Source organism: Rhipicephalus sanguineus, chromosome 8 (genome assembly GCF_013339695.2).
Source record: "Rhipicephalus sanguineus isolate Rsan-2018 chromosome 8, BIME_Rsan_1.4, whole genome shotgun sequence".
In the NCBI taxonomy this organism is placed as follows: domain Eukaryota; kingdom Metazoa; phylum Arthropoda; class Arachnida; order Ixodida; family Ixodidae; genus Rhipicephalus; species Rhipicephalus sanguineus.
The window spans coordinates 5,348,656-5,362,630 of NC_051183.1; positions in this window are offsets into that span (position 1 = coordinate 5,348,656).

A 13,975-nucleotide genomic window follows, 5' to 3' on the forward strand; every position below is an offset into this window, starting at 1 on the left:
CTGCAAGCACTTTTCTACGGCTTTCAGCAGTGCTTCTTTAGTGTTATGTCCGAGTTCGTTAATGAGGCTGACGGGAACCCCATCTAAGCCCGGAGTAGTGCGCTTAGGAATTTTTCCTTCGGCCTTCTTCCAATTGAAATTCTCTAGTACTACATCTTCGTCGGTTGCACTCCTTTGCGTACTTTTACTCACCGGGGGAATCCCCTGGGGGACCTTTTTAAACGAATCGGCTGTTATCTTTCGGATGTAACCTAGCGCTTCATATCCTTCCAATTTATTTCCTCCTTCATCTAACATATGCTGTTGCATTGTGACAGACTTCCTACCCAGCGCTTTTAGGTGGCTCCAAAATATCCTAGGCGCGGCCTTCTTCTTTTCGCGAATCTCTGTCATCCAGCGTTCACTTTCACCTTTAATTTTTGCCTCGACTAATTTCTGCACAATGGATTTTTGCTCTAAATATATTTCCCATATTTGGTTGACTTCGTCCTGTGGTCGCTTCTCCTTTTTTGCCTGTCTGTGCTCCCGTGATGCCTGACGTCGCATCTCGATTGCTTCCCGGATTTCTTTGTTCCACCAACTTTTTGGCTTTTTCTTTCCTTTCCAACGAATAGTTTTCTTCTCTATTTCCATTTCTTTCGTGATTACATGTAGCAGCTCACTATACTTCCAGTCTTTGCCTGGTAGTTCGTCTACTTTTTCCTCGACTCTTGCGGCTATATTTGTTATTTGTTTGTCATTTAGATACGAGCTGCCAAACTTTGATTCTGTGTTCTTATTTTCAGTTTTATATCCCATTTGTAATATTATGCGTTTATGATCACTACCCAAGCTGTTAATGCCTTCTTCGTCTATTCTCATCTCTCTAAGTTTGTCATATATTCCTTCTGTCATGAGACAGTAATCAATGCTCGATTGCCTGTTTCTGACTTCCCACGTGATCTGCCCCTCACACTTAGGCCCCACGTTAACTATCTCAAGACTATGTTGCTCGCAGAGATCTAGCAGTAACTTGCCATTGGTGTCTGAATATCCGTCAAGGTCATGAATGTGAGCGTTCATGTCCCCTAGAAGGATTATCTCGGCATCATGACCAAATTCTTTAATATCGGTGCTTATGCATTTCACTATCTCCAGATTCTTTTCTCTGCAGTTATTCCCTGTCCACAAGTAAGCTACACCTAGCCACGTTTTCTTTCCACCTACTGTGCCCGAAACCCATATGTGCTCTGAACACGTTTGTTTCACTCTCTCCCATTTTGTTCTGCTATGAATTAGCATTCCAACCCCCCCACCTCTCCTTTCTGATGTGATCCTGTTACATCCTTCCCAAACATAATTTCAATATGTGGTGGCTCTTCCAAGTCTCTAAGGTGTGTTTCTGTAACCGCATAAACACCTATCTGTTCCTTGTTTAACTGTTCCTCAATCTCTAACCATTTTGCCTTTTTTCTGCCACCCTGCATGTTAATATAACTAATTGCAACACGCGCCTTCTCCCTTCTTTTACCGTTTCTCTGTTTTTTCGCTATACTACCTGTCAAAGAGTCCCCCTGGTTGTTTTCCTCATTATAAGCTACCATGGGCACCGAAGGGCCCGCGTGCCCCCCAAAAAAGCTACTGCGCGTCCTGCAAGACGCCAACCCACCTCATGGCCAAGCCTCCTGTCGAAGTGTATTCCGTCTCTTCGAAAACCACCCCACCTGTGCACCTCTCTGTTTATTTCCACTACCTCGATGCCTTTCTCTCTACTCATCTGCCATATCTCTTTGTTTGCGTCGACAACCGCTCTTTGCAGGTTGGCAAAAAGGCAGCCGGCGACTGCAACGCCGCGGCGCGTCACGGCACGAACTATTATGAGCAGCGCAGAGTTAGGGGCTTTTTTGACGACCGCGCGTGGCCTAGGCACTAAAATGCGCGAACGTCCCTAGCCATTTTAGTCCCTAGCAGTGGCTGGAGCGGGGAGCGATTGTAAACGCCATGGTTGCGCTGTGTGTGTTGCACGCCAGCGCGCCAGTTTGTATTTTTGTAATATTGGCGCCCTCCTGCGAATGTGATGATACGTGAGTGTTGGCTGTTTCGTGCAAGTGGTAGTGAATGTAGGGTTGCCACCTGCCCGGTTTTGGACCGGCCGGGCCGGTTTTTTAGACAAGGGCCCGGTCGCCGGTCCGCACCTAAGACCGGCCGTCATTGGCCGGTTTTTTGCTCATCGTATCCAGGGTATTTTTTTTTTACTCTTCTCCGTTTTGACCGCACGTGTTGACTGAGGAATTCCACCTGCGCGGTCGGGGACTGACCGGCGGTCAGTCCCCGACCGCGTTGTCCAACAACTACGACGGTAAATATTTATCGTCAATCACCAAAACTCTTACGCTATTAGTCAAGCACTTTCTGGGATCCCTTCAAGTCTAGCGATCATTGGAATAGAGCATATTATTGAACGTGTATGGTACATGAATATCCGACATTTTTGTGGCATAGGTACATTTTAACATTCCTTTGTGTCTATAATGCCACTAGCCTATTGGATTCAGACGCAAAGAAGAGCTTTTTTAGGGACGAAGCATTGTGGTTCCTTTTCAGTGCAGCACATTCAGACTAATAAGCGAAGCGTTCAGGGGCGTAGCCAGGGGGGGGGGGTTGGGGGGTTCAAACCCCCCCCCCGAAATTTTTCAGTTTTGCTAGCGTATATATACACGCGCACATACAAACGCACGCACGAACATACAAAAAGTATGGTTGAACCCCCCCCCCCCCCCCGAAAAAAATTTCTGGCTACGCCCCTGGAAGCGTCATTCCAATCATGGGTACTTTTATGTCAGCAATTAGGCTAGTTGGTTAGCTGAGTGTGCTGCTTTTGTTTGTGCATTGGGTTTATTTGGCTCAATGAAAGCAATGTTACATTAAATGGCACTGCATGCCGAAGAATTGACATAGCGTCTATTGTTCAACATTATTTTAATCTCCTGTTAACTCCCCCTCCCCCCCCCCCCCCCCGAATAAGGGCCGGTTTTTTTTCGGTAAAAGGTGGCAACCCTAAGTGAATGCGCACTGACGACGGGTACTTGCTGCTGTGTGGTCGCTTTTAAGTGCGATCACAGGACTGATTGCAGTATGGTTGCAATTTGAGTGGCGGTATTTGTTACGGATTACTTTGGACCGTGCAGCAGGAGCGCTCGGGTACAGCAGTGTTGTGTGTGTACGCCGGTGAGCTTTGCACTAGGAGTGGAAGCTTGCGCCGTTCATGAAATAGCAAAACGTGAGGATATCCTGCGCTCATGGTTGCATGTGCGCACAGTACATCTTGTCGGGTGTGAAATCTCAGCTAAGGCTTCTTGCGTTGTCGCAGTTAACCATTGCAGTTTTTTTTCTCAAAGTTTGCATTAGTAAAAGGACCGAGGCAGTTGCGCGGCCTTGGCACTTCTATCTTCTTGCTCTGGAATATTGCAACAACAAATAGATAATTTTATTGAAATGTGCTGGTGTTCTCTTTTACCGTGTGCTGGAGCCTTCCGTAGTGGTTATAACTCATCTAAGTGCAATATTTACAATATTAAGCATCGATGTTCTACTTCGTTACACATACACCCAGACTAACCATATCTATCCATTTTTGTGTGTCTGGGCATTCTGTTGGTTTAACCACTGTGGAGGTCTGAATAAGGAGGTGCCATTGCAGCATCTAGTGCAGGATGCAATACAAACACTGAGCAATACTGTGGCAATCGTGTTATTTTAGTCTGCCTTTGTGTTGTGTCCTGTGCGAGATTCTGAAGCATTAATAGGTCATGCTCCCAAATGCAATGTTTGTGAACTGTTGCTGAAGACAGAATGACCCACATTAGGATTGACCAGTCCAACATTTTTGCATTTTTTACTTGATAATGGGATACAATGCCAGTGGTCACATTTGCACATTTTTCTCCAGGGTCTTTAAGGGCTATTGGATGAGAGATTAGCTGCTTTTTAAGCACTCCTCCCGCAGACGCACAGGAAAGTGCATGTCAGGTGGCCATGTAATATAATACACAGGGAAAGCTTTTGGGAATGCCATAGTGCACCATATTTCATCTAATGTCACTTCCTGTATCAAATATGTTTGCAACAGCCATTATTCAGACTGACTGCATTGAATTTGCTTTCAGACGGTGAGAAAATCATTTCCTAGGTGGCTTAATTGTCATATTTCACTGGACTCCCCCTTTTTCCCTAACCATTAAATAAGCTAAGCCACGACAGTTTTGTATTGTGGCACTGCCTGGTGCTGTATGCGGGCGTATTGTTGATGCACTTTTATATCGCAACTGCATGACTCGTGCTCAAGTGACAGGGTAAATTTGCATGTAGTGGGTGAGGTGCCAAATTTCAATGAATGCTACGTTCTGGTGCGGTAATAATTCGCTCTGTGAGACTTGATAACTTTCCACAAGGCATGTGGCAAAATAGTCTGCAATGCACTTACTTTGCGGGCAACTGAACTTGTCCATTTATTGATATACTAGTTGTAGGAACACTGACTATGCATAGACATGTAACCATTGAAACACACAATGGTGTCCAAGTGTGTGCAAACATTCACTTCTCAATGCTAGTACTGAACACAGGCTTGAATAAATGGCACACAGTGCAGCAGCTCCTGGAAGTACACACAGGTATACACAGAAAGCATATTTATTTACCAAAGTAATTCATGAAGCAAGAGTGCATATAGGACTGCTATTATGTTTGTATAACTTTATCTGCCTCCAAGAGATCCCTGTGACAATGGACAACATTCTGTTAGAATCACTATACTAACACATGGTTTAAAATTTCAGGCACACTGCATTTAGATAAAAAAAAATCAAACAAATCTTATTTATCTATCGCTCATTCAACACAATTGTTTCTTTACAACACCTGTCATACAGAGTGGTGCTACATGGAAACTGTACGTGCAATTACGTAGTGGGTGCCAACTGCATAGCAACTCTCTCAGATGAGTTGGTGCTCTGTACTCGTGTAGCAACTACCAACTTCACCTACCCCTGTACAGTAGGTGAAGTTTCATCTGTTTTTAGCTCACAAGTACTTGGGTTGCATTTAACCCATGAACTTCGAGAACATTTGGTTTTACGGTTTTTAGACCTTAAGATATTCTGCAAAGGACATGCTTGCTGGGGCTACTACCCGAGGGCCATGAAGGGATTGCTTCCCTTTGATTCAGCACATTTTAAGACAAATAAGAGAGCTACAGCTTTGATGTGCCTGGAATCTGCTCTAAAAAAATCGTGCCCACATCAAATGGTGCCCAATTTTGAGAACCCCATATGCAGTCTTTTGGCTGCAGGGTTCCCCAACTCAGTCTTGACTGCTCTTCCTGAAACCCTCCGCTAAAAATTGAAACGTGGAACAGGATGCGCAACTGCGAAGGATCACCGGAAGACCCTTAGGCCACAGGTTGTACAATACGTTCATATAGTTGCCCAGTATCTTAAGAAGATGGGAAGTAGGCACGGTGTCACAATTTGTTTGTCTACTCCCAATAAGGTGGGAAAGCTGTGGCCATGCATTTGCAACACCAGTAAATGTGGATGCTGGAAGAACCACAAAACGCTTTTGGTCAAGTGTTCCACAGGAGTGGCATATTGCATTCCCATGTCATGTGGGATGTTCTACGTTGGCGGAACTGGGTGGGCGCTTTGTCAATCACCATTTGGGGGAACACGTATAAAAATTGCAAAAGGTAGATTACAAGTACGCACATTTAGTTGCTCATGTCAGCAAAATGTGTGGCCCGGTTGAAAGGGATGACAGTTTGCGATAGGAGTGAAGGCAGTACTCCACGTATCAGTTTAGAAGCCTATCATATTAAGACATTTGATAAGTGCACTAGCACCATCTCTTGCCCTCTTTAATGCTGAGTTTCATCTTCTGGATGCAGCTGTTACATCTTGGATCTCAAAGGAAAATAAAAATAATGTTTTTGTGTGTTAAACCTTGTATTGCATCCCTCTTTTTTTCCCCATGCTTCACTCTGGCATATATAAGGTGTGTCATTCTGCCATCAAAGGGGCCCTGCGACACAAATTAAGCGTGTAGTTTTCATTGCTTCTTCTCGAACTATGGAATGCACTGATTTCGATCATTCTTTTTGCATTCACCTCAGTATTCAGCATTACACGCACTACAGCGCTGCAGTTTGCAGATGAAAAGGCGTTCCAGGGCCCCTTTAATCCAGTTGTAGGTCAGCGCTAGTGTGTCCGTGTCGTCTCTAGTGCAGTGGTTCTCAGCCATGGATGATCTGGGAACCCCTTGCAGTGAGAGACAAAGGGTCAGAGTAATAAATTAACACAACATGCAGCTGAAACAGGTGGCTTTTATTTCTCCCTGGCAAAGCACGGTCAGAGTAATGTGCCACGCCGATTCGATGTTAACAGCTTGTTAACAAGCTGTGCTGTCTGCAGCCACCTTCAACCTCTTTTTTAACAGTGTTTGTTCTTCAAATATTGAAAGCTAGAGAAAGTGTGCTCGCGCACATATGCCGAAGACAACTGCAACAGAAGCTTTGAAGCCATCTGATAGAGAAGTGGAACTATAGGTTAGCTTTGCCGCAGTGCACAAGTTTTACGCGGCGAAGCATACCACAAATGAAAAGGGGCCGCTGTCGCAGGGAATAGTCAGCCTCCAAAAAAGTTTTTTTTTTTTTTTTTTTGATGAGTGTCGCGGACCCGTTGGGGTCCGTGGACATCCAGTTAAGAACCACTGCCCTAGTGGGTGTGTTCGCGCGATTACTCGTCAACAATGAACCAACCTGCCCAAAAGGAAGTATTGACGACGTCTCGTTCTGTCTTGGCGATTTGAACATTGCGCGCGTTTTTGCTGTTAAATGGGAAAGAGAAAACGATGAAAACAAGAATCTACACGGTGATTAAGGCACAGACCAGTTTGCTTTTAATGACGGGAGTTCAACAAAACGGCGCACAATGCATTCGCACTGGCTTTCCAGGCGAAATTAACCGACCAAGCACAAATGATTGGAAGCAGCGACGCAATAACCCGTCTGCGGCTACAGCCTGTTGCCACATTACAGCTTGCTGAACGGCAAGGAAACGATTGCGGATCGTGTTCGCCGCAGAACACTCTAACATAATTTACTTACATAATTGGCATGTATGTACAGTACGTACTCGTCCGTAAACAATTGGAAGCTGCCGATGCAGTCGCTTGCCGTTTGCAGTCGTTTACACGTTGCGAAAAGGAGCCCCAATACAGGGCATAACGACACCGGCTGGTTATCTCATAGCAATGAGAGTTCACAAAACAAGAAGCACACATCGCGTTCATACGGGCTTTGCCATCGAAATGACCGCATGCTCGTGTGCATGGCAGATGGATGGCAAACACCTCCTCACACGCAACAACATCGAATGATGACGGGCCCGACAGCGACCGAGCTCTTTTCCGACGTTCGTATGTTCCACGGAGAAATGAATGTTGATATCCGAGGCTTTCTCTTCCACACAACACGGGTATGGTGGCATAACACGGGACAACACCTACCGCGTGCTTTCGGTTTTCGCCCTGACTTGTCTCGCCTTCAAACGGGCTTCAGATGGAAAAACAAAAACAGAAAAAAAGCTGCCGTGACGTGTATAGTGACGTCAATGCAAAAGTCACGTGACCAGGAGAGGCACTTCAGGCTTTAGGGACTAAAACGGCTAGGGACGTTCGCGCACTTTGGTGCCTAGGATGCGCGCGGTCGTCAGGAAAAGCACCTAGCTTCTCGCGCTCGTGATAGTTCACGCCGTGACCGCGCCGCGGCGCTGCAGTCGCCGGCTGGAGTTGGTCGGGATTGTAAAAGCGCTACCCATCATTCCCATGGTAGCTGAACGATCGCAGCGCCAGAGTCCCCTCTAGTTAATTTTAGGAAACTCTATGGGCTGCACGATTCGCACCACCGTTGGTGGCCGAGTGAACGCCGAGCGCGCCAAACGCTTGTCGGGGCGACAAGTCGGCAACACGTCGTGCCCGCCTTGGTTGCCGGCACAGAATTCGAACAGCGTGTATTATTTTAGTCCACAAGTGTTGAAGATTGGGCGAGTTGGTTCGTCGTACTTGAAATGGTATAGCGCATTACGGGGAAGAAGAAACGGCCTAGCAGACCGACACAAGAGGACAGAGCGCTAACTTAGCGCTCTGTTAGCGCTCTGTCCTCTTGTGTCGGTCTGCTAGGCCGTTTCTTCTTCCCCGTAATGCGCTATACCATTTCAAGTATTATTTTAGGGCAGCATAAAATACACTGCAGGAAGTGTAAACAACTCCTGTGATTTTTTAAACATTACAAAAATCACCTGTGACACACAACATACTTGTGGTCCTTGAGCTGATTACACCAAGTGATAGAGATTATTTGTGCGAACAATCCAAATACATTATTGACTAAATAACAAAAATAATAGCGAGCCATTACATTCGTGCATGGTTTCTCCAGGCGTGCGTATCTAGATTTTTTCGAGACCATCACTCGCCAAGTGTGCGACAGTATTTATATACGTGGGCGTTAAACTAGGCTTTTGTCGTTGTTCGATGCTTAAAACTGATTCTTACAAAAATAAACGTGACTGAAGCAAACAGTGAATTTCTACCTCAAATTTGATGGCATAAATATTAAATCGTAAGATTTCATTCCAATTATTGCAAACTCAGTGGCTACAGTTAGTCAGTTGCAGTAGGTAAGGCAGTGTAATTTGAAGGTCATAAATGAACTTTATTTAGATAGGCGATTATTTATTTTGCTTTTTCATGCAAGTAATGTCACCCGCTTGCATTAAACCGAGCTCACATAATACATTTATGTCATTTCTGAACTAAAACGGCCATTAAAAACCATTCTGTATAACTTAAAAGAAGCATCGTCTGTATACAGACAACATGAAGCATGAAACTTTTTGCGTGCTGCCCGAGCAGCGCTGCACCCAAACAATCTGTGGATAGAGAGACGCAATGTTTTGTTCTAACAGCTAGTCCTTTATTATGTAATTTGCGCAATGGAATGAGTAAACGTTCTCATCTTTCGCTGACGGATAAGTCAGGCAAACGGAAATACCATATATGCTATGTGAAAAAAACTCATCAAAAGGCGTGGCCGCAATGTAAGATTTTAGTACCAATACACGAATAATATATAAACAAGAAATATATATATTCTTTCAAGGTTGTTAGATAGCGATGGCAATCCACTGAAGACTCGTGCTGTGGAAAATAAAACGCAGAAGGTGGAAAAGTGCGGGAAAGAGCAAAGAGGGTCGGCCTCAGGCCAACATAAAGGAACCGACGCTGCTCAACACACTTTAAAAAAAGCAAAATAACATGCGCTACTGCGGGGGGGGGGGGGGGGGGGTGATTCTTAAAAGGAAGAAGGAAATGAAAATGAAAATTGGGTGTAGAGTGGCCCGCGCCCCGGAAGCTCCCGGTGGGGAGAGGGAAACTTTTTTTTCTTTTTTTCCGCTGTTCTCCGGTTTTCTTTCTCAGCGTGGAGCCGCCTCCTCTTTCGAAGAAGCCGCACATCTGCAGGCCCGCCGCCAGTGCCCAGCAGTGCTTTTTGCCGCCAAGATAAGAAAACGGGACACGTCCGAAACAGCACCACTAAAGACTTGCGTTTGTCAAAATTTACGCGTGTACGTCTAGGTAGTAACAAGTTTGAATTAAGTTAACGCGAATTTATCTTTTTCTTTAATGTGCAATGTAGTTACACCTTTATCTCTTACAGATAATAAGCTCATATTCCTCGATATGCCTATTTGAAAAGTTTGTTATCCCATCACTTTGTCAGAGGTCGCCTTGCATGTGTTTGTGACATTCATCATTTTAGCACAGCATTTCAAGTAAAAATGAACCCTTGTTTTTAATAAAAGACAAAGCAGGTACACCGTAACCTACATAATCCCAACGATGCACTGCCTCAAGATACGAAATAATGCCAGTCAGAAATCGCACTGTGATCATTTTATACGTCTTGAAAATACTAAACAAAAAGATAAGCAAGCGAATATGATGCATGGAAATGCATGAGAAACATTCCGCGGATTTGTCTGATCTTCTGACTCATGCGTATAAAAGAATCGCATAATGGAGCATTTGCGGCGGGTAACGCGCAACGCGCACTGCTGTTCTGTTGGATCAATGTTAATAAAATGTTTACTAGTTCTGTTATTTCATAGAATGATAATTATCAATGGGAGCAACACATGCTTAAAACTGGACGCTGTAGCTTTATATTTCTACGATTCTATGGAGGCTGTAGCCAGGGGCGGATCCAGCCACTCATTTTAGGGGGGGCGGTCGCTTGAAGAAAACTGGAGAGGGGGGGTAACTATTGTTTTTAGTGTTACTATTATTAAAAGAACCCCATCACAGCATAAATACTGTTAATTTGTACTTAAAGTGATTCCACTCATTTGTCCTAATCAGTTTTCTAATCTTAATAAATTGGAAGAATTACTACAAATTACGGGCTACCACACTTCAGATATATGCCCATATTGCTGTGCTAAGCCTTTGTTAGAAATCGGGTTGCGTGGCCGTTGCGAACACGGGTTGGTGTCTTTCCGGGCAGTCATCAGGATAAGCTGATGGAAGGAAGAAAACTATACAAGTAATTTACATTATTCATATCACAGGGAACAGGCACGGTGCTCTCCGGTGCACCAGCACGGGATTAAATTAGCAGATTGAGGTCCACCCCATTTTCCCTCTCTCCACGCTGTCACCACACCAGGATTACACCAATCCTGGAACCTTTGTAGGGTCATAATGATGAGCACACACCTGCACTTCAAAATTCAATGTCCCGTTGACCGCGCAAGACTTCAGAGGTTGAGGACCGCCTTCTCTCACGATCCTGCACTGCTCCACTTGCTCATCTCCACGCGTACGTCGCATCGTTTTAACAAGTAAAACGAAGACAGCAACGACAAAGTAGAACGGCAGCAGCATCACAGACGACGAAAATTAGCAAGTGGCACAGTGCTTACGTATATTTACGTAAGCCTTGCAAATGACTTTCTGCGGAATACCTTAAAAAAAAAAAAGCTGCGCACTTTGTAACCGAAAGAATAAATCGCAATGTGCGTATTAACATTATATCGGGCTGAGCATGAGCAAGAGATGCTGAATATATGAGTGTGCGACATATCGCTTGTACTTTAGAAAATTTGTCTCAGTCAATGTGGCATTGCTTCAGTACCTTTGAAACTGCCGAACACAAAATCGTGGGCAGCGTTTATTTCATGCAAAAGAAAACAATTCATGTTCATATTCTTTCACATGTCTTGGAAAACATACCTAAGTTTTTTAACATGTGGAAAAAATATACTGAAGAAAAAAGTACTTAATTCAATCATAGAGTTAAAGCGGATTCTGTAGGATATTGGTACATTCCTCGTAACTGCATTAGAAGGGCTGCAGAAAGATACACTATATATATAGTCAGTTTGCGGATGTCTTGGCTGCTCTGAACAGGTTAATAACGACAAATTGCAGGATATACTTGGCTGAATACTGGCGTGACTGGTGACAGCTAGCAATGATAGGCACGTTTCAAGTCTTCTTGAACTCAGAAACAAAGGAATCAAGGGGTGACGATATCAAACCGAAAGTTCTAAACGCAAGCTATATATTTGTGCGTGACCTACGCTTACCTTGTGTCGCCGGGATGGATCAAATGGCAACCACAGTACCAGTCTCCAGATTCACGCGACTCAGGTGGCAACGCGTGTCTAGACACTCGTAGGACGGTGGGACAGTCGCCAGCTGCCTGTGCCTTGTCAATGCGCACCACTATTTCCCGCCAAATTTGAGAGTGGAAATCCTTGGCGTAAACATAAGCGATGCAGCCACTTTCCTTTCACTCCTACGCTGTAAGAAGCGCAGTGCAACGTCAAACCTACAGCATTAGGACTGCAATCCGAAAAACCTGCAGCTGCCGTGGAAGCTCTCCCATGCTTTTCGCCGAAAGAATAAATAGCAAGATGCGGCAGTGACGGTAATACCTATACGTTCTAGTAATTTCGGCAGCCTAATATCTGCAGGTGCATCGTTTCAAGAACCTCTTACCTTTGAGTTCTTAGACGGACAACTTCATGCCAAGCGACAAGCTGCACTGGGAATGCCGGAAAAAACGGTGACGTGAAGAACACTGTTTCATCCCGTCGACGGCAACAAACCAGAGGTTCCTACAGGCTTTGTTTCGTTGTCATAACCTTCTCTGGTTCAGATATGTCAGCGATGTGTACAATCCAGCGTCTTGCCCTACGCCGCGAAGAGACTTTGTTAGAGGAGTACTGACACAAAATTTTGAAGGCGAGATAACTTGTGGGATAGATTTGTGTGGACACACACGCATCACCTACGAAATATCGATGGATAATATCACCTAGAACATATTTAAAATCTATTTTAAAGTGCGTGTAGCGCCACTGCACGCGAAGCTCGCCTTTGGTTTTCGTGTAGCCAACCAACCACCACCTGCGCCACGAGTTTGTGCTGGCTGTCAACGATTCTTGCGAGCGCTCTCTCCTAGAAGACGTTTTGAACGGGAAGAGGTGGCACACTTGCACGGGAGTGCAAATGCTGATGTGCTTGCCTTGGCAGTGCATGTTTGGGGGGTCACGCATACTTATGACGCCAGAAAGCCTTCGATGAAAAGAGTTGACGACACGGTGCGCATGTGCACGCGGTTTTGTGTACTCACGTTGTCAATTATGTTTTATAAAGTTGAAATGGCTCCAGCCACAGTTTGAAGAGAGCCTAACTTTTCGGGATCGATTCGGTCCCTTCCTCAAGGGGTGACTGCGTTGGTCATGGAAGCATGGCCAGCATGGCCGCGTCTTGTCTCTCACCACGGCTCCGATTTCCCTTTCCCTCACGTTTCGGGGGCCGTGAACGTATACTGGGGGCATTGTTCCTAGCGAGCGGTTCACATTTGCAAGTGTGTGCTGAATGTGCGGAGACTCTAGCAAGAGCCTCCTTCGCAGATTCCTTTCTGTTTCCGGAACAGAAGCGCCGTCAAAGTCGATTTTATGGTCGTGCTTCTCACAGTACTCAGCAAGAGCGCTGCGCTGCGCTTCCATCTTCCTGACGTCGTTCTTGGGTTGGCGTATTCTCTCCGGGAAACACTTGCTCGCGCCTATGTAGCTGGCTGGACACTCAGAACACACCTTGTAGACTACGCCTTGGTGATGGTCGGTCTTTCGGCCTCGGTAGCAAGCGGGTGAGCGTCGATTCCGGTTTGTGAATTACCGTGACCCCCGCTTTTCCGAAGACCCTGAAGAGCTGTTCACTGATGCCCGGCACATATGGAATGACGACGCGCTGGGCCGGCTTGTTCGATTCCATTGTAGCCGGTGGGGTGGCCAGGGAGGGAGGGTGGTCGCATAGTGTGTCTCTCGCTGTCTCTTTGCGGTACGGTGTCTGCCCTCTCCATACACATAACTATTTAGATGATAACTATTCTGTGTTCACTCCGCGCTCTTTGAAACCGAAACTGCGGCTGGGTGCTATAAAACCATCTACAAATAATTAACCGTCGCGCGCTCGAGGAAACGAGCTTTTCCATCCGTAATAAGTGAGTCGTAGAAAAAACAAGAACCAAACTTTTTGTGTCAATACTCCTTTAAACGGCCACCCATTTTTGCTGAGGAAGCAAGGGGGTTGAGGAGATGAAATTCTTGGATAAAGAAGAAGAGAAAAGCACAAGATAGTAACTGTCTCTCGTCGAGAACATCATCTCAACCCTCCTGTCCAGGGGAGGGGGATTAAAATAGCAGAACAGAGGCTCATCGTCGTTGGAAAAGATGAAAACGGGGTAAAAGAAGTTCGAGGAAAGACGAAGGCACCATCTAGAGTGCCCAGAACACAAACTGCCAGTCTGGGGCAATTCTTCAGAAAAACCGGCGGGTGTCCGGCGGCACTGGGAATCGAACCCGGTAGCTTC